Raw genomic sequence first — 23,652 nt, 5'->3', positions numbered from 1 at the left:
ATAAGCTGGTATGGTGGCAAACACCATAATACCTGCACTAGGGAGACAGGTAGGTGGCCACTTCGAGGAATTCCAGGACATCCAAGGCTGTTACACAGAAATCCTGTATCAAAACAAAGAAAGAAAAAAAAACAGCAAAATACTAGCCATCTTTTGTGTGGTAAGAAAGCCTCAGAAACATAATGCTATGTGAAAGGATTCCACCTCAAAAACCACCTCTTACATGATTTCATTCATGTGCCAAGTCCAGAAGGCAAATATAGAAACAGAAAGTAGATCAGCTAGAAACATCCCGGGTTGGAGACAGACTGTGAGGAGTGTGAGTGAACTTGGTGGAAGGATAGGAAAAACAAACTTGGGATGATCGTACCGAGTAACACTTAACACTCTACCTTATAGATGGAATGAACATACTTTACTATATGTAGAACATACCTCATAAAGTTACTAAAATTTATGGTGATTAATGTCACCACTTTGTACAGAATATGTCATTATAAAAGCTTCATAAATAGAATTGTTGTCTACTGTACAATATTCTAGTGCAGCACCATCAATTATCAGCTCCCTAAGAAGTTCCAGAACTTAAAATACAAAATCTTTTGCCAAGCTAACAAGACTCAAAAATATTAGACTGTAGATGTTAATTCCTCAGGTAATGCTGGCAAAGGCATTACTGTATACTTATATATACATATACGTACATACTGTATTCTGTATACACATACAACTTTCAAAAACAGTGTCTTATGTTATGTCCCTTCCTACTTCCTACTGGAATGCTTCACCACATTAGTCTGCAAAAGGGGAACACCCTCACAGTTGATCTCACATATGCTTGGTCAAGTAAAACTGGAATCATCACCTATTGAATAAGGAATTCATGTGGGATCTTTTCCTTGGCAAATATGACTGTGTAATAGCATACTCACTTAAGAGCTTTTCACTACTTTAAGCTACATATTTGTTTCTATCTGACATGTTTTGTTTTGTTTTTTTATGTGTGTGGCTTTTAGAACATATTTCTATCTTCTCCTTATTAAAAGTGATAAAGCTGATATTCCTCAAGGGATTTCTTTCTTGGGTACCCCACTCTCAGACATTTTTTTCAGTAGAATGGTTGCTGCAACAAGAAATAAAGCAAATTTTCACACCATACTTAACTGCTTCAGTCTAGTTATCTATGTCTTACAGCTGGGTTGTGAGTTATTTTCACATTAACGTTACATTTGGATAATTTGCACTCCCTACACTGTCACAGACACTACATCTCTGTTGTCTGTAGTCACCTATCTGGCCTTCTGTAGTATATCCTGGTTATGACAGCCAACCACAGTATACCCAAGAATGACCACTTTCCACCCAGATGAAAGTGGCCTCTTAGACACTCTAGTTGGCTAAGTAATGGCCTGCAAAGACAACAAGGTCTTAAATACACATAGCTGAAGGGACTTTGCAGATAGAATTAAGTCAAGGCTCTTGAAATGGAGATGTTATCCTGGTTGGTTTTAAATATATATCAAGTCCTCCTTGAATGACAGGACCTAACGCGTTCCATTTTAAAACAGACAGACATGTGAAGCCTTATGTTTCAGTTTCCCAATGAAGCAGGCAAGACAGACAATGGATCATTAGTCAATAGCCGTCCTGACATGTGGCTGAGAGAGATAATGAGCCCCAAATTGGGACAGTCCCTGGAAATCTTCAAGTCCTCACCAAAAATGATAGAACCAACATAGCAACCAATGAAAAGTGTACCAATGTCTGTATAAAAGGGGGCCTGCAAGCTCCTCTGATCATTGCCATTCTAAAGAATGGTTGACCCCCACATGCTGATTGTTTCTGCAGAATAAACACTCTTTGCCTTTGTATGCTATTTGATGCTGGTATCTTCCTTCAGCAATTTTTGGACCCTAACAAGAGGAAGGTAGGGGAATATTAAATTACTGAAGAGGAGAAGGCAAAATAGCACCACCAAAAGTCACAACTGAGGAATCCTACCACCAAGAACAATTAAAAAAAAAAACAAAGAATAGATATTTCTATGGAGTCAATAGAAGAAATCATCTCCTTTAACCCAAGTAAGAATCATTTGAGACCTCTGACATCCACACTGTAGGAGATTAAATGTGTGTTGTTTTAAGACCTAACATCTGTGTGAAATTGTTATAGTGGGTACAGGAAATTCATATAGACACCATGGTCACATTTTTATCCTTCTTATAGCCAGGCATCCAACCAAATAGCAGTTAATACCTGCCCATTTCCTTTCCCATCTAGAAACCTGAATCCCAAATATCTTATAGTATCTATTTTGTTCTTGTTAATGTTGTTTTGCTTTTCAGACAAATTCTTACTATGTAACTCAAACTAGCTTCAAATTTGTTATGTAGCATAGTCTGATCTCGAACACACAATGGCTTTAAGTGCAGAAATTGTAGGCATTCACTCTCAAGTTTGGTTATATTTTTCATATTTAGAAACTCATCTCAAGAACATTGTTATAACCACTGAGATGTTGCATGACTTCAGTCACTTGCAGTTTTTCAGTTCCACATTCCATCCCTTACAAAGGCTTAAAGACTCCACAGAAGGTTATTTCCAGGTAAGAAATCCCTCTATATTAGGCCAAAAGAAGGTCATTGTCCCTTCGTGTTCCTCTAGCAACTAGGAATTGCCTTCTTCCAATAATTCCCAAGGCTACTCTTTACTTATTCTGGATCGACCAATCTACAACATGAGAACCTGGGCAGCAGTGAACACAAGTAGCATCTGAGGAAGATCAAGAGGAACTGTGCCTGCCATGTAGTGTTATTGGAAAGAGAGAGATGCCCTCCTCTCACCCCTCAACGCTGGCCATCTATGGCAAGCAGGGAAGCTGGTCCCATCCTTCACCAGCAAGAACACTCGAGAAGAATAGGGCCTCTACCTCACCGGGCAGCACAATAGAGCTGTTCCTGCTGGCATGGGCTCTTGGGCTCGGGTGGGACAACCTGAGGGCATAAAAGTAGGAGAGCTGGCTCTGCACCTTGCCAGTTGTGGCACTGGATGAGATAGCCTAGGTAGTGCTGGAGAATTTGCCCTGGTAGCATAGGTTTGGGAGAGTTGAAGAGTTGACCAGCTCAGATATCACCCAGACCCAGATCCAGGGCTTTGAATTGGCCCACCCCAAAACATCCTGCTGGAGCTCATGAATGAGCCTATGGTACAGATCCAAAGCTGCAGAATTTCCATGACACAAGCAATAACAGAATAACAGAGAGGAGTCCAAGTGAGTATCCAGTATCGATAGTGTAGCAGAAACCAGAGGCCTCAAACTAAACCAATGACTCACTGCAATGAACAGTGATCCCACATGAGATTGTTTTCCTTTTTCCTTTTTTCTCCTTTTTCTTTTGATGCAGAGGTTTCAGGGGCAGAAAGGTAGAAACGAAGGGATGAGTGGGTTTGGGGTGCATGATGTGAAATTTACAAAGAATCAATAAAAAGTTAAATTTTAAAAAAGAGTAGTAACTAATTTACTGAACCAGAATCTGAATAGAGACAGTATTTTTATTTTTTAACACTTTAAAAACCACAAAGGTCATTCTGATGTAACATTTTGACTGAGAACCATTTTTCTTGATCAATGATTGGCAATCAGAAGCAACTTTGGCTATGCTAGTAGTACCTAATGGATATATGCTTTGGATGATGTGAAACATCCTCTAATTTGAATGACAGGTCCCTGGCACAAAGATTCTCTGGCTCAGAACATCATGTAGCTGAAGTTGACAAACTCTATCTTAATGGAGCCATACATGTCTTGGCTACTGGCATAGGCTTAATGAACTCTATCGGGTTCACTAAAACTAATACAAATGTGGCTTTAGTATAAAATCCAATAGAATCTCACTTAGTAACCATATGTAATGTGCTGCTAGGTCTCTCAGAGCCAAAACTCACTGTTGTTTGCTAGTGTCTTCACTAAAGAGAAGGGAAAATAATTAAAATTGAGTTTTTCTTTATTCAGCAATGTAAAAATCACATTTGATATGAAATTAAATGAATAATATTGTTTTTATATTATCCATTAATTCCGTCTTATTTCAAAGTATTTTATAGTGGTTGTCGTCAACCTTGACTTCTGATCTCACTGGAAGGTTGGCATCTAATATAGCTGCCAACATATAAGAACATCCCCATTAGGCTGTGAAGCTTTTAGACACTAATAAAGCTAACCCACCCCACGAAAAAAGATCAATCCCTATATCTGTAAGCAATGAGAAGCTACTAAGTGAAACCAAGTTGCTAGATTCTGTTCCCTATCTGGTTGTTGGTCTCACTGAGATGTAACTTATCCATAGAGCTCCTTTAATTCTGAAATGTTGGATACCCAAGTCACTTATTTACTAAGGTCAGAAATAATCAGATGCTTGTGTTCAGTTTTCTGGCAAATGTCTCATAATTGATTTTGATTGACTTAATTGACTATAGGTCTTTCCCACTTACCACCTGGTCAGAAAAGAGTTTCCTTTGAACTGCTATTCATCCTAGTTCTTCTTTTCTGGTTCTTTTGTATGGCTAATTCATGAACAAAAGCATTAATTTACTTTCTTTCCACTCAAATTTCATCTCTTAGTCTTGGTTCAGTGGCCAGCTCTATGAAGATCTTTCTGAACCTTCCTTCACCCTTGCCATTTATCTCAGCATTACTATTCCCACTTGTCTTCCTTTTCAAAACAGAAAGTATATGGTACATGGTTTACTATTTTGTAAAGGACTATAATACAATTTCTATAACTACAAATTTAGCAAGCACTGTTAAACTTTATTTATTTCTTTTTGCTGATAAGGCAAAAAAGGCCAATACCCTAGAAATAAAACTAACACAAAATTTCCTGGAAACCATTGTTCAAAGTGGTTGGACACAGAGGTGGGTCCTAGGTCATAAAGTCTAAGATGTTCTCACATGAAATGTCTGTATAAAAGGGAAAGAACAGGAGGACTCTGCATGGATCATTAAGAAAGAACAGAAATGAGAACGGGACCCCCATTGAAGGAATCATAGAAAGAACTAAAAGAGCTTGAAGGGGCTTGAGACCCCATATGAACAACAATGCCAAACAACCAGAGCTTCCAGGGACTAAGCCACTACCCAAACACTATACATGGACTGACCCTGGGCTCCAACCTCATGAGTAGCAATGAATATCCTAGTAAGATCACCAGTGGAAGGGGAAGCCCTTGGTCCTGCCAAGACTGAACCCCCAGTGAATGTGATTATTGGGGGGAGGGCGGTAATGGGGGGAGGATGTGGAGGGGAACACCCATAGAGAAGGGGAGGGAGAGGGGTTAAGGGGATGTTGACCTGGAAACCAGGAAAGGGAATAACAATTGAAATGTAAATAAGAAATACCCAAGTTAATAAAGATAAAAAAAGATGAAAAAAAGATGAAAAGTAGTAAATAAATAAATAAATAAATAAATAAATAAATATTGTTGAGACTGTAAAAAAACAAGACAGAAGTAGAGGGGAAAATGTTTATTTTGGTAACCATGTTGGTATATCAACATCACTACCATCCTCAGAAGAGCTTTCACAGTTATAGCAGTAATAAAATATATACATATATACATAGGTCTATCAATATTGGTGAATAAATATTAGTCTGCATAAAATATAAGAAAGAACAGAAGGAGCAGTGCCGAGAGAACAGAATCATTTACATTTAAAGAAAACAGGAATGGGAGAGTCTTTGGGTGCACTGTAATTGCACAAAGTTGGTCTTGTTATCAGAGTCACATTTCTATATGTTTGAATATTCTTGAAAAGGATTCTATATTTTTGGTCCTGTGAAGTGAAGGAGAAAATGGCCCCTCAAGAGTAAGTAGTATCAGTGAAAGCTTGATGTTGAAGAAATCCAAACAGTGGAGGAAAGCAAGTAACAGTTAAAAGTCTCCGCTTGGGCATGTAGGCAGGGAGCACTGCATCCAACAGGATTCAGCGGGAAAGCCTAGGCAGAGAAATAGACCAATTGCACCATGTCCATGACACTTCAGGGAGGTCTGATGGTGTGCAGGTTGAAGGGCCAGCGAATGCAGAGATGTGGAAGTGAAAAATAACTGGTCTCACTGAAGGAACAGAAAGTAGCCCACAAGGACAGAAACACAGCATAGGTTGAATGAGCAGGAAGAGGGAAGAGGCTGGAGTGGTCAGCGAACCTCAAACAACAACATACTGTGTAAGCCATATTTAGGTCTGCACCAAACTCAGTCAGCAAGTGAGCCAAATCCGGGAATGACATAATCTGGTTTAAAGTTTAGAAGGATCATTCTGGATGCAAAACAAAGGGATTAAAAGAGGTAATACAGGAAATAACTGTCAAAAGATGGTTGTGAACTCCAAGAGATGAAATGATAACAATTCGACTTGGAAACTAACAATGAGGCAGCTGGGAAAGCACTCAGAAGGAAAGTTCATCAAACTGTGTGATTGGAAAGGTGTATGCAGGGATACCAGCTACCTGTTCCTGGCATCTTACTGGAGGGCATTGTCATGGGCTGAGATGGGGAGCGCATAGGGCAGAACATTGTCCTAAGCCAGGTTCCGGATGCACCACATTTGCTCATACATATCTAGATGTGCACTTCCAAATGGTCTTCTAAAAGCCAGCATTTGATAACCAGATGACTTCAGATAAAATGTAGAGAACCATAGCTTTGGGACACGCTAAGTTTGTAATCACTAGCCAGAGGTCAATAGGTAACAAACCACACATCAAATCTGTCTCTTGGCTTTTGTCGTACCAACCTGGAGTTAATAATGACTTTCAGAAAACAATATGCAACAAAAATCATATGTGGTTCATGGAGCCTGTATTCACTATCTGTTTCTTTAAAGAAAGTGTTTGCCAAGCAGGCTCTGAGCATGGATCTGCTTTTTGATGGGGCATACCCTCTCTGGCTTCTTGATCGATCCAGCTCTTGTCTCTTTCCAAACATACCTTACTTGAGCTCATTATTTTCAATCCGTACTTAAAGTGGCATGATGAGAAAGGGGCCAAAACAAGGCAAGACAAGAAAAAATTTTAAGAAAGGGCAAAGATAAGACAGTGAAGGAACAAAGTAGTGATGGAAAACAAAGAGGGGGGCAATTTATCATTTTCTAAGGTCAAGAAATTAAGTATTTCAGGAGACTATCCTCCATAAGCTCTGCCTTCCTATGTCTAACCTGAGTGAGGCCCTTGAATTCAACTATTCCATCCCTTTATCAGGTACCCTAGTCCCTTTATCAAGTTCTATAGGCTGTCCATGATGTTGCCTCTCAAACAAGATCTATTGGCTCTCTATCAAGCTCTCCAGTCCTTCCATCAAGTTCTGTTTTCTTCTCAAACTTTCCTATCTTTCCAACCCACCTTCCCCTGGAGAAACCTTGCTTGGCCTGTTTCATGGTAGAGCCAGAGATGCTCACAGCCCTCACCTGTGCTTCCTCAGTTAGTTTCCTGGCTTTCTTCTCATAGTCCTCCCTGAAGTTTACATTTACCACTCTAGCAAAGCCTGCTGAGCAGTCAAGGGAAGTATTCTCTCTGGTGTTTCTTATGATTTCTTTACAGCCAGGAATATGTGTTTCTGGTAACTCCATGCTTGTTCCCCATTTATAGTAACCACACGTTTTCTTTTTTCTTTCTTTCTTTCTTTTCTTTTTTTTTTCTTTTTTTTTTTTTTTTTTTGAGCTGGGGACCGAACCCAGGGCCTTGCGCTTGCTAGGCAAGCGCTCTACCACTGAGCTAAATCCCCAACCCCGTAACCACACATTTTATCACATTTTATTGTAAAACAACATGCCATTCATGATAAAAGAAACTTCTTGAAAAAGAAGAGAACATAATGTGAAATTGTCTTCTTTCCAGGTATAGCAACTCCAAGGATGTATTTTGCATGGTGAAAGGCATTGTGCTTTGTCATCATGCCTCTCTCCCTCTCCCTTTCTCTCTCCCTCTCCCACCTCCTCTCCCTCTCCCTTTCCTTTTTCTTCTCTCCCTCTCCCTCTCTATCTCTCTGAGGTGTTTTTGTTTTTAGAAGGTTCCACATTGTAGCTTAGGCTAGCCTACCTTCACCAAGTAAGCCAAATTAGGCTATAATGTGCAGCAATCCCCTACCTTGAACTCCCAAGAGACGGGATTAAAGGCATGGTCTTTTCACATTCTCTAAGATTCAGATTGTCTCATTACTCATTGTCTTTCACACATAATCCTCAGGCTAAAATACCTGTGTAATAGTGCACTATCTGACCTCATCTCCTGATATGTAATTCTTCTACTACATGCAGATGACTACTTCCTGCTATGGTACCTACATATAGCATGGGTATATAAAGTTTGAGAAAAGTAAAGATTACCCTCAAGAGACTGGAGGCCCCAGGGAGTTTAGAGGTCTGAGACATAACTGTGAAGACAGGAGTCAGGGAAAAGGTATGATATGTGAAACAGACAGATGGTGGACAGGGAAGGGAATCTAATCTGGAGTGTAAAAAATATTAAATAAAAATTTATGATATTTTGTGGAGAAAGAGGAACACCCCCTCCACTGTTGGTGGGATTGCAAGCTGGTACAACCACTCTGGAAATAAGTCTGGAATTTCCTCAGAAAAATGGACACAGTACTACCTGAGGACCCAGCTATACCACGCCTGGGTATAAATTTAGAACATGGAGCATACTCTGCAGAGTCAGAGATGATGAGGAAGAAGAGGGAGAAAGATATCAGGTAGCTGTCATGGTTTACCATGGAAAGGGGTCCTTGTAAGTAATTCTCAGAAGGAAAGCAGTGGAAAGTAGGGTTTGACTTTATAGCTGTGCGATTACCTTCTAGATGTTTTTATCTGCTCATGTCACCAACATACCAGTAACCTCCACTGACAACCTGAGGGGCAGTCATAACCTCTGTGGCACATTCTGCTCCTACTAACATACTTGCACAGTAGAATGCAGGCTAGCTCTGTGTAACCACTGAACTTCTCCTGGTTTTACCAAACCTGCTAGAAAAAAGATATGACGACAACACAAATCCATGATGTCCAATTTTACCCAAGAGGACTGGACTCTAGTTAGGAATATGATGTTATGTACTGGCCACAAAGCTGGACTTCTATGTGGTAGGAAACAAGTTAGGCTGGGCTCCTCCTTCCTGGTCAAAGTTGAAACAAACAAAAGTAGAAGCTCCAAAGTTTCCTAACATTGTGTCCTGGCTTTTTAGGGTTGGGGACGGAAACATCTCCCTTTTTCTGTTTTTGTTTTTACTTGGTCCTTTGTTTTGAAACAATGTATCCCAGACTGGCCTTAAATTTACTGTGTAGCTCAGGAAGACCTTGAACTTCTGAGTTTACTGCCTCAATCTCCCGAGTGCTGGGATTACAGGCACATACTAACACATCTGTTTTATGCAGTGATAGGAATCAAACCCATGGTGCTGTACATGCTAGGCAAGCACTCTGCATGGTAAAATAACCATAGAATTTAACGTTTTAGCTATTTTCAAGTGTAGAGTTGAAATGCAACCCTCAGCACCATTCAGAACTTTCTTAGCTTTCCATGTTGAAACTCTGCTCCATTTGAGCACTACTTCCCTATTACCCCTTCTCAGCTCCCACAGCCCCATTCAGTTCCCACAGCCCCATGCAGTTCCCATAACCCCATTCAGCATCTGTTTCTGGGAATGTGATGCCACTGTGTCACTGGCTTATCTCACTCAGCACTGTGTCATACATTTGCCTAATCTGAACTTTGTATAGAATTTTCTGATTCTACAAACCCTGAAACTACAAAAGGTAGGTGAAAGAAACCAAATGGTATTTTCTAGTTCCACTCATTTGCCTAAGAATTTCATGAAGCCATTGTTTTTAATAGCTGAGTAGTACTCCATTGTGTAAATGTACCACATTTTCTGTATCCATTCTTCTGTTGTGGGACATTTGGGTTGTTTCCACTTTCTGGATATTATAAATAAGGCTGCTATGAACATAGTGGAGCATGTGTCCTTGTTATATGCTCGAGCATCTACTGGGTATATGCCCAGGACTGGTATAGCTGGGTCCTCAGGTAGTACTATGTCCAGTTTTCTGAAGAAACTCCAGAGTGATTTCCAGAGTGGTTATACCAGCTTGCAATCCCACCAACAATGGAGGAGTGTTCTTTATTCTCCACAAAATATCATCCTGAGTGAGGTAATGCAATCACAAAAGAACACATATGGTATGCATTTACTGATAAGTGGATATTAACCCATAAGCTCAGAATACCCAAGATAGAATTCACAGACCACATGAAACTCAAGAAGAAGGAAATCAAAGTGTGGATGCTTCAGTTCTTCTTAGATGGGGGAACAAAAATGCCCACAGGAGGAAATACAGAGACAAAGTGTAGAGCAGAGTCTGTCCCTCCTGGGGATCCATCCCATATACAGCCACCAAACCCAGATACTATTGTGGATATCAAGAAGTACTTGCTGACAGGAGCCTGATATAGCTGTCTCCTGAGAGGCTCTGCCAGAGCCTGATAAGTACAGAGGCAGATGCTTGCAACCAACCATTGAACTGAGAATGGGGTCCCCGATGGAGGAATTAGAGAAAGGACCAAAGGAGCTGGAGAGGTTCTCAACCCCATGAGAAAAACAACAACATCAACCAACCAGACCCCCAGAGCTCCCAGGAACTAAACCACCATCTAAAGAATACACAGAGATGGATCCATGGCTCCAGCCACATATGTAACAGAGGATGGCCTTGTTGGGCATCAGGGAGAAGAGGCCCTTGATCCTGTCAAGGTTTGATGCCCAGTGTAGGGGACTATCAGGGCGGAGAGGTGGGAGGGAGTGGGTGGGTACGTGGGTAGGGGAGCACCCTCATAGAACCAGGGAGAGGGGGAGGGCATAGCAAGTTTCTGGAGGGGGAACAGGGAAGGGGATAAGATGAAATGTTAATTTAAAAAATCCAAAAAAAAGATAAAAAGAAACCAAATGATAAACAGATGCTTTCTGTATTCATGGATTAAAAAATTCAACAAAGTGTCAGGAGAGATGGTCCATCAGTTAAGAACACCTGTTGTTCTTGCAGAGGATCTCTGAGTTCAGTTCCTAATGCCCACACCCAGCACTCACAATGTCCTCTTCTCACTACCAAAGCCATGCAGACCAAACACTGTGTGTGTGTGTGTGTGTGAGTGTGAGTGTGTGTGTGTGTGTGTGTGTGTGTGTGTACCTCGCTCATGCCTGCACACACATGCACATGCACTTACTCACAGGTAAACTGTTCCATGAAACAAAAAATAAATTTTATTTTATTCAAATCAAAACTCTTTTAGTTTGAGAGAAAACTTGTAAACGATTTATCTAAAAACATCTATTTTCAATACATGGGAGGCTCTCAAAACTAACTATTAGGGCTGAGGGTGTGGCTCAGTGATAGAATACTTGTCTGGCATGTGTAAGGCTCTGGGTTCAATTCCCAGCACCATAAAATAAAATAACTTTATCATTTAAAAATCTAATTAGAAAACAAGGAAAATATATAAAAAATACCTAACTGAAGTATCCATAAATGGACTGAAAAGAGGGCTTAGCAGGTAAAAGCACATGCGATGCAGGCCTGACAACCTGTTCAATCCTGGACCCAATAGTAGAAGAGAACCAACTCCATGAAGTTGCCCTCTGACCTCTATTCCATGACATATGTGCACCTGTACTCACATCATATGCATCTGATAATAAATGCAAAAAGGAGCCATAAAGATAACCAATAAGTACATTAAAAGATGTTCAAAAGCACCAGCCATTAGGGAAGGGTAATTCCATTTTACATCCTGGGTCACTAAAGTGCTGGTGAGGAAGTAAACTAAATAGCATTCTGTGAAAAAGACTGGCAATCTCTTCAAAAACTGAATGTGCAAATACCCGTTGACACAACAGTTGAAAACCTGGCCTTTTGTCCAAGAGGAACAGAAATGTATGATCACAATAAAAATGTGTGAAGTTTTATTTGTGATAGCCCCAAACTAGAAGCCAGCCCTAATGCTCTTGGATAAGAAACTGTATATCCCAGAAGGCTGGTAGGCAGCTAGCATGGCAGATGAGGAGGAAGATCCCACCTTTAAGGAGGAAAATGAAGAAATTGGAGGAGGAGTGGAAGGTGGCCAGGGGAAGAGAAAGAGACTTTTCTCTAAGAACTGCGCTATGTGATGTATGGGTTTAAGGATGACCAGAATCCTTACACGGAGTCAGTGGATATTCTTGAAGACCTTGTCATAGAGTTCATCACTGAAATGACTCACAAGACAATTTTGATTAAAAGACAAGGTCGTGTGCAAGTTGAAGATATTGTCTGCCTAACGCAAAAGGATCTGAGGGAGTTTGCTAGAATTAAAGACTTACTAACTATGAATGAAGAATTGGAATGAGCTAGAAAAGCTTTCAATGAAACCAGCCATGGGTCTTGACATTCCTGAGATTTTTATATTTTCTGTGGAAACCATATATTGTAGTTGTTGTCTACAGTAATATCACGATAGCTAGGCATGCAATGAAGGAGGTCTTTGATTTTAGATTTATAACTTGAGCCTTTCAATGCCTGACTTTATCTGACCAATTTGAATTACTTACTGGCCTTTAATAACTCCTTCCTTAAAGTACTGCAAACCATTCGAAGGGGGGGAAGTAGATTTATTCTTCAGGTAGATGTGTGCATTCCAAACTGAATACCATCACTGCATAAAATGCAACCTAAATGTCCTTTTGATTTTATGAATGGCAAGGCTTGTGCTTTATGTATCTCAAGTTTTTAGACGACAATGGTGGGAGAAGTTATTAAAGATAATGAACTGGTTTGTGTGTGTGTGTGTGTGTGTGTGTGTGTGTGTGTGCGCGCACGCGCGCGCGTGTTTGTATTTAAGAAACTAAATTCATGTCAGAATGTCTTAATAGATCATTTGTTTTAATATTCTTTTCTAAAGAACCTCATTGTCTTCCTTGGTGACTATAAAGCTTCCAACAACAAACAAATGCCTTCAGTTGTAGGAATGGCACAGCTTATGAAGCTGATGCCAGGACAGGTATTTTGAGCTGTGTTCTATTGGCATACACATAAGTACTTTCATTGGGAGAATGTATAGTTGATTAAACCTGTATGTGGGTGTGCAAACCATTTTCATAGTTCAGGATTCGCAGACTTTGTGTGTAGTTCGCTTACTGCACTAAATTATTATAATAAGGATTAAAATTGCATTTAAAGAGGTTGCTGGATGTTCCTCTGAAACCTACTGCTGCTCCTTAACATGTCTAAATCAGTACTTGGGGAAATACCATCTGTTTAATCTACTGATACAAGGAATAAAGAATGAAGAATTAAACACACCAGTACTTGAAAAAGAAAAGAAAAAGAAGAAAAGGAGAGAAAAGAAAAGAAACTGTATATCCAACCAAAATGTTGCACCCAACAGTCATAAAGAATAGGCCACTGAGATATACTATAATTTGGGTGCATCTGAAGGGCAGAGTTGGGTTGGGGAACAATATCAAAATATATTCTGTGGTTTCATTTACATAACATTGTCACGTGACAAAGTATAGAGGTAGAACAAGGCTGGGGCTTTCAGGGTTAGGGACGGAGGCTAGCGCGTTTATCATGGTATAAAGAGATCTCTGCGATGCTGGAGTGACCCTGCATCGTGTTTATGCTAATTACTAGAATCTATATGTGATAACGATAAAGAACTGTAGAAACATACTGTGCCAAAGACAAATCTTGTTATATCAAATTGCTATGAGAGTTCTACATGCTTGCTATTCATTACTTGAAAATCTTAAAGGTACAATTCAGAAAAAAAAGTTCTTTTGAAAGAAAAATAGCTTTGCAATCAGATAAACCTCCCTCCTTAGCTCCTGCTCAGCTGCCTCCCTCTATGTCTCTTTCCACATTCTTGTTCCTTAAAGAGTGCTGTTAACTCTCCACCTCTATGCCATGGCCCACGGATATTCCGCAAGGCACTCTGATGGCAATTTGAAGGCTACAATGCACATTTAAACTTCTCCGATCCTGTTTTTCTCATATCACAGCATCATCCCTCCTGCCTTTCTTTCTTTTTTCCTTCCTTCCTTCCTTCCTTTCTTTCTTTCTTTCTTTCTTTCTTTTGCATCTCTTCTTCTCTTTTGCATCATCCTCTTCTACATCCTGGTAAGCCCTCTGCTCTTGGCTTTCCTGTGTCTTCATTACACGTATTTCCCTTAGTAAGTTAAGCCATGCAAGGAACTGCAATGGTGTCAATGTTACCATTGCCTGCCAATGAGCTTCAAACTCAGATGTTTTAAAACTAACCTGAAGTCATTGTCATTTCTCTTGCACTGAGTCTTCCCCAGCATCCTCTCACCCTGATCAGGGTTCCAGAAGTCAGATCCCCAAATCAATAGTCTAGATACTCCTTACTTCCAATACCTGCTAAGATCAGGAAACTGCACCTCCTTTTTAAAGCCTCTGGAGCTCCTTCTCTGTTCTACCCTTCTCATCACTCTGCTACATTAGCCTAGATACATGGCTTTGGGGCCTTCCTTGTCAAGTCTGTTGCCCTAATCTTCTACTCAACAGCCAAACAGAACTGTCTCAAATAAAAATCTGACTGTCCCCCTCTAATCCAAAATTCCTTCCAATTTGACTAAATTCTATTGTTATTTCACAAAATTTTATCAAGTACTTACTGTCTCAGAAGCTATTCTACATGTGGTAAATGAACTGCTAGACCGATTGTACCTGTTAGAACAACAAAAAAGCAGTATCTTGCACTTCTTAGGGCTTATGTTTTACTAGATATCAAGATAAGAGATAGAAAATAAGTGCTAGAAGAAATTTAAGACAAAATTAAAAGACAGAGAACAGCAGAGAAGTGGCAAAATAGCAGACTATATTTAGCAAGGGTTTCTTCCTTCCTTCCTTCCTTCCTTCCTTCCTTCCTTCCTTCCTTTTCAGGTATTAGAAGTTGAATCCAGGTCCTCACACATGCTTGGCAGGCATTCTACCACTAAGATAGATTCTCAGCCACCTTCTTACTTTTTATTTTGATGCAAGTCTAACCAAGTTATCCAAGATGGTAGCTCACAATCCTTCTGTATTAGCCTTCCCCAAAACTGAGATTACAGGCCTATGCCACAGTCTGGTTATGTTGTCCAAATTTGTCAGATGATACCTTTTATAATTTAGATATGAAATATTGCCACAATAACTCATGCTGAAAGATTGCTTCTAGCTATTAGCACTGATAAGTGACTGAATTATATGGACTCTGACATAATCAATGGATTAATTCATAATGAGTACATAGACAAATGAGACATCAGTTAACAGAAACTAGTCACTGAAAGTGTATATTTAAAAGGTATATGTTGTACCTGGCCTTTTTCTTTCTGTCTCTCTACTTCCTGGCTATTATGAGGTGAACAATGCTTCATACCAGCCCCTTCCACCATGATGTTCTCTTGGCCAAAAACAACAGGCCAGTAACCATGGACTAAATCTTCTAAAACCATGAGTCAAAACAAGTCTCTCCTCCTTTTTAGATTGTTTTGCTTGTATTCATCCCAATGACAAAAGACTGACTAACACTCCATCTCACAATGTTTTGAAACAGGAAAGCGCTGAGATTGCTTAACAGCCAAGGGTCCCACCTAAACTGAGCTGCGTTCATGTTCCTCTCCAAATGAAGTAACAGCTCATGCTAACCTTTAAACCCCTAAGAAACTTTAATAACACCCCTTTATGGCCAAACACATCCTGGAATATATCAGAGAGGTAAGGATAATGAATCAGTCTACCCTAGACTAATTTTGATTATATGCAAAAAAAAAAAGACGAACTGTATACACTAAGTGAACTTTTTTAAATAACCCCTATATACCGTCTTATGCTTATGCATAATAGAGCATACCTATGATTAAAATGAGATACAGTGGTGGGGGGGATGAGATGCAGTATGGGAAATGACATGTATAGTAAACAAACACTTACATAGTCCAAGCCTGTCAGTTTAAACAGAAAATCACTCACACTCAATCCTTGGTGATGAACTCTTCCTTCTTGTAGACCTTTAAAGAAAAATCTAAGTAGTAACCAAGCACTCTTGAGCTGAATGCTTCCTTAGAGCCAATAGCTTCCTTGCAGTGTATGGACTCTGTACTTTGTTTCTGAATAAAATCACTTGCACTATCTGTGTAAATGTTTTCAATTATTTAAACAAAATGTAATAACCTAAAAATACCAGCTCATGCAGAGAACCCCTACCTTAGTGGAAATCAGTTAGAGACCTGAGAAAAAGAAAAACAAGGCCATGCATATGCCTGAAGGGAGGCCAATGTGATTAGAGAGAAGGACTAGTACAAAGGTCCTAAGGTGGAAAAACATTTGAAGAATAGCAAGGAAACCAGTGTGGCTAAAGGAAGTATTGGTTATGGGGATGTGACAACACCTGGTTCTTATAATGGATATGAACTCCATGCAAAGATTTTCACAATTTGGCCTTTCTTAATAGAGTTCTTGCTTACAAATTCTTTCTCAGGTCTCTTCATGTTACTCTCAACCACAGCTTCTCTCTGCCTGCCCAGGCCTTCTTACTAAACATACCCTGGACAGGGTTAGGGGTATCTCTGAAGCCTCAGGCTACAGGATCATCCCACCTATGTTCTCGAGAGTGCCCTGGTTCTCTGAATTAACATTTTCTTTAGGTTGGTCTTTTTGTGTTCCCAGCTCCCAGAGCATAGAGTAGTTAAGGTCAAACACTGAGAGTTGGGCTGAGAGAAATGTGGGCTTCTCCGGTCTCCCCCAAGCAGAGGCAAATGCTCCAGAATATTCTTTTACCCTGAGTATCACCACAGTCAGAGCTCTGATGTTTCCAACTTCTCTGCCTAACTCTGAGTTTGTTGGCAGATCTTTCTTCTTCTTCTTCTTCTTCTTCTTCTTCTTCTTCTTCTTCTTCTTCTTCTTCTTCTTCTTCTTCTTCTTCTTCTCCTCCTCCTCCTCCTCCTCCTCCTCCTCCTCCTCCTCCTCCTCCTCCCCTTCCTCCTCCTCCTTCTCCTTTTCTTTTTCTTTGTTTTGTTTTTGAGATGATGTTTATTTGTGTATCCTTGGCTATCCTGGAGCTCACTCTGTAGGCCAGGCTGAACTCTAAGATCCACTGGCCTCTGCCTCCCAAGTGCTGGGTCTAAAGGTGTGCACCTGGCTAGAACTTTCTTCTTGCTGTATGTGTATGCTCATCTGCATGCAATCTTGTGCTGATCCAATGAAATCAGCTAAGATTGAATTATTCACTTATTTCAGCAAAAGTGTCTAAGTTAGGGGTGTGGAAGAAGTAGCTCAATTGATAGTGCCCTTGCCTAACATAAAAAACCAGCACAAACTGGTGTACAATAGCATAAGCTTATTATCTCAGCATTCAGGGGCTGGAAAGAAAGATCAAAAGTTTAGGGGTGTCTTCAAATCTACATAGAAAGGTTTAAGGTCAATCTAAGACACAAAAGGCCCTTTCTAAACCAATCAATAAGCAAATAAATAAATAGTATCATGGGGGACAAAAAAGATGGTGGGAGTGACCATCTCCTTGCTCTTGGGAGAGGTGGGAGGAAAACAGCATATTGCCTGAAGAATATTCTCTATTTACTCTAAATCTTAAACTTATTCACTCGTTTAACCAAGAGCATCTCTTCTAGAAATAATTCTGAAGCATTAGTCAGAGATATCATCTGTACAAGAATATTCGATGTTCTGTCAACATTCATATTGAACATTGGAGACAGAGACACTGCCTGACAGCAAGTACATAATAGTTATGATATATGAACTAGGATCTTCATCAAAAATTTTTTGGAGAGTTTAAAAATGTGAAGAAATTCATGCAATACAATGCCAAGTGATAAAAATGAAGAACACACAACTTCATTTCTGTTATTACCAAAAAAGACCAGAAATACCTCACAATATAAGTGGTTCCTACTGAGTTATAAAGGATGAAATTCCATTTTACTGCATTTCTCCAACTTTCCTATATTAATTATATAAAAATAATTTTAATGGTAATTATACAATATTTCACACATTTAAAACTACAGGGAATATTAACAGGTATCTACTAGGTCCACATTTTTAATAAACATTACTTTCAGATTGACTATATATCTAAATGTGACGGCATAGTGGAGAAAGTTTGAGAATATAGAAGACCCTTTGTGATCTCAAGGCAAGAAAGATGATCTTTAACAAGACATAACTTTAAACCATCGCCAAATAAACCAACATAAAGCTAATATTTAAAGCACAATTAATTATTATCACTAATGCTTATAAAGTTCACTATTTGAGATAAGCTTAACTTGGCAGGCAGTTTTGTGGTCTTCACTGAACCCATTCATGTAACACCATCTAGTCTCAGGTTAAGTGAGGCTGACTATTAGTGGCATGATAGACATCTTAGTTACCAATCTATATGTTTATTTGACCTCATCAACAAGGTGGTTGTTAGATTCCAAGAGAATAGAGGCATGGTGTCCCTGTATTCAGTGCCAGCACAGTATCATTTCCATTTTTGACAGCTTGGGAGCAAGAGACCCAGGCTAAATTCCCATGGTCACAGGGTGATTCAGACCTATCTTCTTTAGTGCTTACCTTTCAAAGATAATGACTCCCAAACCCTGAAAGCATTCCAGATGGCAAAATGCCTCTTTAGCTTACACAAATATTTAAGGACAAGTCAATGGAGTAACAAGAATTCCTGAACTCCCAGGGGAATGTTCCAAGTAAGAAAAGGGGAAGATGCCTTTTTTTCCATTTGTACACTGGAAAATTTACTGTCTTAAATTTACCCTAGCACATGATGATGAGATAAAAGCAGTGAGTAAGGTATGAGTCTTCTGTGTCCTGAGTCTGTAGGAAATTCACACCATTCAGATTCCAGAAGGAATCACCTGAGATCAGGCAAGACACTAATCTTCAGGAGATGAGATGAAGGGCTGCTGTCTTTTTTTTTTTTCCTTTTCTTTTTTTCAGAGCTGGGGACCCAACCCAGGGCCTTGCGCTTGCTAGGCAAGCGCTCTACCACTGAGCTAAATCCCCAACCCGAAGGGCTGCTGTCTTAAGGACCATTTTTCTCAGAAAGGCAGGAGGTGGGCGGTTCTGGAATGTTCCAAGTACACGTTGGCAACATCTCTGGACAGGTAGTCTGAAGCACTCTAGATGGGAACTCAAGCATGAAAAATGCTTTGCCATATGTGAAACCCACACTAGCCAAGCTTTGGGATCTTTTCTCATGGGTTCAGAATCCCCTTACTGGAGGCCCTTCTTGATACCTAGGCCATAGTAAAGTATTTACTTCCGGTAACAGAAAAACTGCAAACATTTTCAGTAACCTTCTGCAAACCACAGAGGATGGCAATGACATCCCCTTTCCCACTTCAAATTATAAACATCTCTGAGGTGAGAGTGACCTGAACCAAGGAAACATATCTAAGGATAGACAGCTTAGGAAATACCAACCAAGAGGGAGGGGCATGTTGGCAGCAAAGGCTTAAAGAAAAACACAAAGTGTTCAGGAAAAAAAGGTTCAGGAAAAAAAATGCCCAGAAGCAGCAGAGATTGTCATTAACAATTTATATTTTAGTATAAGACAACATTTTTAAAAGTGAAGATTTAAAGATGATGTAGAAGACAACCCAATTTTTTAAATCACTAAATTTGGTATCACAGGCCTGTAATCACCATATTAGGAAGGCAGAGGCAGTCATAAAGCACTCCAGAGGCAAAAGCAGGATTAGAAGTGCAAGGTCATCCCAGCTACATAGTTAGCTCAAGTTCAGCCTGAGCTACTTGTAGTTGAGCCCTTGTCTCCAACAAAAGAAAAAGTTTAATGAAAGAAAGAGAGAAGAGAAAGTGAGAGGGCAGGGGAGGGAAAGGAAGGCAACACTCTTCCAGAAGCTCAAACCAAGGACCAAAAAAGCACCACGTCTTGCTTTAGAATGCAGCCAAAAGCAGAACTAGAGAATTACTAGCATCATCAGCTGCTTTCCCCAGGCACTGTAGATGACAACTGGGAGGGGATGAAAAATGTGGACAGGAAACTGAGGGAACAGATTCCGAAAAGTGTGGCACTTTGCCATCTTCACTGTGTGTTTCAGGGTCCAGCTGTGGTTCTGTATCCTCCACTTCCTCCTTCTCAGGGTGTCCAGGACTCTGCTGCAAACCAGGCTGCAAGTGAGGAGGTTGGCATGCAGGGGGAGGTGGTTCTTCTAGGATCTTAAGAGTTACAGCCCTTTTAGACAAAGGCCTTCTCTAATGCTCTTCAATAAAACAGCTCTTAGCTTGTGTGCATACCTTTATTTGGGGTGAACTTGTACACATAGGCTTTTTTGGGGGTGAACCAGGGGGTTATATATGAACTTTGGAGATAGGGAAAACATTTTACAGGGTAAATAAAAATCACTGACTAGAGTTTAAGGTTCTGTGAATGCCTCATTTGTATGGAGAAGCATTCCAGGAATCCCAGGTACTTGCTTGGCAGGTTCTTATGGGGTCTGGGGAGTTTGTAAGTCTGCCAAGGACTACTCAACCTTCCCAGGTAGAGGCTGTGAGGACCCCCAGACAAGGTCAGAGAAGGGGAAGCCCTGCTGGTAAAGGAAGTCCTCCATTTTGCACCAAGCTCAGATGAGCTCTCCAGTCTTGATAAACTTTGACCTCAATTTGTTCTTCATTTCCTCTGCTCCCTTCCTCTCAGGGTATCCAGCTGCTGCTGCACACAAAGCTGAAAGGATGAAGTGGAGTCTGGAATAAACAGGATTTCCATCCAGCTGGGAATCAATTGGGGGAAGGGGACATCTCTGAGGATCTTCAATGAAACTTCTTTCTGAGACAATTTCAGCTTGCACATATACACTTTATTCAGGGTGATCCAAGGGTTATAAAGTTTTAAGGAAGGGGATGAGAATGTCTAAAGTGGGCAAATGTCATTGGCTGAAGGCAAGGCTACTGAAGCATTCCAGGAATCTCAGGGGATGGTCCGGAATCTCCCAGGTAGAGAAGAGGAAGCCCCAATGACAAAGGGAGTGTCATCTTGCACCAAGCTTGGGGCTTTCTGGTAACATCAGACTTCAACCTTAGCAACAGGGTTTCCTCACAACCATTAAGCCTGAGAACCTACTCTTGCCAGTTATTCTCTGACCTAAACACACATACACACACACACACACACACACACACACACACACACACACACCACCTCAGAAGCATACACACACTCAAAAAGAGCACACATTAAAAATAGAAAATTTAGCCCACATACCTTGGCAATAATCAATAGCTCTTTAAAAAGGAGAGAAGTCATAATTTGTACTGAAAAACTAGCCAAGTACCCAGGGCGTTGAAGTCGTGGAACTCAAAGAAAAACCTAGAACTGCAACTTTACTAAACTAGCACAATCCCTCACTATATTATAAATATTCTACACACAAGTAAGTATAGTCCTTACCTCTCACAAAGGAAACTTCTCTATGCAACAGAAGATCATTACAGAAAACAACCACCAATAGAAATGTGGAGTTGTGAAGCCCAAACTTATACATCTACAGTACAACTCCTGAGCCTAAGGCTCAGAGATCATTGGAGAAGAGAGATTAGAAAGAACCAGAGGAACAATGATTTTACTGTAAGACGATGTCTCTTAGGAATGTGAGAAGCTACACCAACAAGGTCTAAGTAGATAGAGATGATGAAAATAGAGATAAAGAGATAGATGGTAGGTAGATAGATGATATAGATGATTTATTGATGATTGATTGATAGATAAATAGAAGATAGATAGACAGGTAGATGATGATGATAGATAGATAGATAGATAGATAGATAGATAGATAGATAGATAGATAGATAGACAGACAGACAGACAGATAGTAGGTAGATAAATGGTGAGGGCTACACAGAGAAACCCTTATTGGTATACCCAAGTCATGATGATCAGTGAGCCTTCACTTTCACAAAAGGATGTCATACCTAGCTATTAGTCCAATATGGAAGAAAAAAAAAGACTTATCTGGCACACACACAAAAATGCAGTAAATCAATTCCCTTTCACTTCTTTCTGAAAATAAAAAATTTCGTTAGTATACTACCCCTAAGTGAAGTAGATATGCAAACTTAAAAGGACACACAGGGTTAATACATATATGAACACAGAAATTATGACTCCATACACAAGACATGCACAAATTCAAACCAGAAAAAAAATCCCACCAAGAAAGAGAAATAGATATATAGTCCCATTCCCAACTAAGAAACTATTTGAAAATCATAGTTGTTGGGAAAGGGAAAATTAGTTTTCTCCAAAGGACTATCACAAGGTATATCAACCACACTCCAGGGCAGGTCCCAAGCCCAGAAGTAGTCAGTTAACACAAAAATGGACTGCATATTTTTGTGCACTTTTTGTTTTCTGTTTGCTTGGTTAGTTTGGTAATTTTTGTCTTACTGGTTTTTGTTTGTTTTGGGTTTGTTTTTAAAACACGTGGAGTTGGATGGGAAGAGAGGTGAGGCAGATCTGGGAGGATTTAGGAAAGAGGAAAGAATCTGAGCAAAATATATTATACCAAAAAAATTATTAAAAGAGAAAAAAATTAACCAGACTAGAAAGGCATCAAAAAGAAATAGCAGTACAGGTGGACAATCAACTTCAGCATAGTTTAGCACATTGTTGAGTTGAGTCTTAATAAATTATACAATTCAAGACAGAAAGGTATTTGTAATGTTATAAAGATATGTTCTTCTATTATAAATTTTTTAATCAAAAGGTTCTCCAAAGACATAAGATATAAACATACATGTCCATGCTTCTATGTGTACCTCTCTGTGTATAGGTGTGTATATATCTGAATGAGTTTTAGAGTTCTAGGGCCCTGTTCAGTTCTAACAGCTTACAAATTTGAATCTGCATTTCTGTCAAGTATGAGTATTACCACTAAGATAATGTGACCCAGAACACTGTGGCTATAAGAATACCTAAGTCCTACTTTTCATTTGTTGAGAGGGTGAAAAGTCAAGGCTGTTAGGTGCTGCACACCTCCTGCTTCTCTAACAGCATTGTAATCAGTTACTCTGAAATATACCTACATTAACTTTGACATACATAAACTGTCCTCAACAAACTGAGGGACAGTGATGCACCTTTAAGAAACTTTAAGCTTTGGGGCTATGGCTTCCCACAAAGAGGTAAGCAGTCAATGTTTTGCAAGCAAAGCAGGAAATATGTTGAAAGTCATAACCACAGCAAAACTACCACATCAGGCTAAGAAATGTCCTGTAAATGTGGGGATAGCACTTACCATCAAGGACTCAGAACCAAATCTCACAGCCTATAGAGTTAGATATCTAAATACGTTGGCCAGAATGTAATCATCTAACCCAGTAGTTCTTAACCTGTAGGTTATGACCCCATAGGAGTTGCATATCAACATTACAATTCATAGATAAGGAGAGAGTATGCAACCTTGTCTTGTCCTATATTTTTAGGATTGCTTCTACTTTCTCTCCATTTAACTAATTTTGGCTGTTGATTTGCTGTTTATGGCTTTTATTATGTTTATTATGCCAATAACTCCTCATCTCTC

General features: G+C 39.8%; 1 pseudogene; it reads left to right on the top strand.

The window, feature by feature from the left end:
• Positions 1–10,882: 10,882 nt before the first annotated feature.
• Positions 10,883–12,889, top strand: LOC134480119 (transcription initiation factor TFIID subunit 13-like; annotated as a pseudogene).
• The last annotated feature ends 10,763 nt before the right edge of the window (positions 12,890–23,652 follow it).

Source organism: Rattus norvegicus, chromosome 8 (assembly GCF_036323735.1).
Source record: "Rattus norvegicus strain BN/NHsdMcwi chromosome 8, GRCr8, whole genome shotgun sequence".
NCBI lineage: Eukaryota > Metazoa > Chordata > Mammalia > Rodentia > Muridae > Rattus > Rattus norvegicus.
Note: the sequence above shows the minus strand (reverse complement) of the source record. Positions and strands in the feature narration are given on the sequence as shown.